Here is a 2175-nt window from a genome sequence, read left to right on the forward strand (position 1 = left end):
CACACTGCATAACTGTTACCGGGCAGATTAGAGGAAGCAACCTACTTCTGGGATAAAAACATGAGCCCGATGTTTGTTTCTTGCTGCAGAGTGAAAGACTGACTCGTGCTCCCTGAGCGGCCCTGATTCCTGCCTGAAGGCAAGTTAGAAGCCGTGAGCCTCGCAGGAAACACGCTTGTATTCCTATTGGCCCAAAAACTGTATTAAATTCAGTCAGTGGTGCACTCATACACTATAAACTATTAATAAAGGAATTTGCCCTGAACAAAACTGTGCTTACACCAATTATAATTCATCAGCGTGTAATGGCCCAGTGCCTCCTCTTCTTCTACTACATTTATTTTGCATATTATTCACATGGCCTATTGTTACCACTGCTGTGAAATGGTTGATATATTATTGCAGCATTGCTAAACTATTTTCAAAGAAAGTTTGTCTGATTTTACAGAAACTGTTGCAAAGCCAAAGTGGTTCCTTGTAGATAGATTAAGAACAACAATATAATCTCATTTTTCTGATGAAACAGTCCCAAAATAGCTTGGTTAATCATGTTTAATGCTGCCACACTGAGGCTAACGTGACGAGCTTCAGGTTAATCCAATCAGAGAGATATGTACTGGCGGGCCAGTTCCCATGAGGCTTTTGGTGTTTGGAAACATGCAAAGCCTCTTTCTCAGTGATACATTTCCATATGCACATGAATGCAGGGACGAGCTCAGATGAACTCACACAAAATAACACTTTGCACATCTGTCAGATGAGACAGGTGCACAGCAGAGGGACGGATCGACCGAAAAGCTGCAAAAGGACTCCCGCACACTGTCTAACTTGCAGTATCACTTTATTTGCAACGTTTCGGTACTCGACCATCATCAGGCAAACGAGGTAAGACCACAGCAGGAGTCTTTTTGCAAAATCAGATGAACAAAGTAATAAAATCTCACAATATAGCATGATAAAAATAATTGAGCATCTCTGGAATAATTAACACGTCCTCATCTGATATTAAAACATACAGCAGACATGTTAGTAAATTTTGGGTTAATCATACATAAAGTCCGGCTTCACAGCTGTGGGCCAGTGATGTTTAAATAAAGGTGGAATTTGAGATTGTAATGGAAAAAAATAAAATACTGAAAATACAGAGATAATAGTTTCAGCTACTCTAAAAAAAAGCTAACTCAGATATTTTGAGTGTCAACAAGAACATAATAGTTCTAATATTCAGACCTTTCTGTCTATTATTCATCATACTGTACATGTACTTGTCACCAGCCGAACGAGTACATCTTTCCTCCCAGCGTGTGAAAATTACCTGGGAACTCTTCATGCATTCTTAATATCCATTCAATCATGTCAGTGTGAGTCTGTCTAATAATAGTAATTTTACACCACAGAACGAGAGTTATTTGTGTCAGCGTGCACCTATAATTGCGTCCTCCCCCCTCTCTTCCGCTCTCTGTTTCTGCATTGCAGTGTCAGACTGTCAGGAGAGCATATGCACCGAGTGTCACTGCTGGCCTCTGCTGCCTGTCATCTCTCCCCCCGTGCACGCAGCGACCGCCAGGCAACACATCCAGGACCAGAAATACGATGCACACCTCCTCTGTCCTCCGGTTTCACCTTCTGAGCTGTTGTCCCCGATGCACACCGAGCCCTCAGCTTTACACTGACAGTGATGTGAAAATGTTGCTTCCAGGAATAAAAAATTAGATTTTATTACAGGTTCTGTATGTAACTTAATCGTGTTTTGTAGCCAACAGGTGAACAGGTTGTATTATGAATTAAAAACAGACTTTCCCAGACTTTCTGTTGCCTCTAGCAACTTGATTTTTAAAGCACTTGGGCCAAATTTTATGTGATGTTATGCGTGTTTCTGTGCCCCTGTTTAGCTCCCCTACATGCGTTAACAGAGTGCATCACTAGTTAACATTAGCTAAGAGGTAGAGACTGCTAACGCCAACAGACGACCAACACAAAACAGTACATAAGGGGCCTTGAATTCAGCCAGAGCGACACTGAGTGCCGGGGGTCGGATCCTGGACTACCCTGAGTCCCAGATGGATCAGCACACTTCTGTTGTTGGCGTTACACAGCTGGCCACAAGCCCACTGGGAATTCTGGGTTTGTGTTGGCAGAATTTGAGTTGCCACAGCGGCTAAAGCACCAGCTTTA

At 42.6% G+C, this 2175-nt stretch overlaps 1 long non-coding RNA gene across 1 annotated transcript; it reads left to right on the forward strand.

Moving 5' to 3' along the window:
- Positions 1 to 678: 678 nt before the first annotated feature.
- On the forward strand, positions 679 to 1806 carry LOC148186286 (uncharacterized). The gene is made up of 2 exons (XR_015774907.1): positions 679 to 885; positions 1477 to 1806. It is a non-coding gene; the product is annotated as an uncharacterized LOC148186286 (long non-coding RNA).
- The last annotated feature ends 369 nt before the right edge of the window (positions 1807 to 2175 follow it).

This window comes from Plectropomus leopardus, chromosome 19, assembly GCF_026936395.1.
Source record: "Plectropomus leopardus strain MGB_pleo_1.0 chromosome 19, ASM2693639v1, whole genome shotgun sequence".
Lineage (NCBI taxonomy): Eukaryota > Metazoa > Chordata > Actinopteri > Perciformes > Serranidae > Plectropomus > Plectropomus leopardus.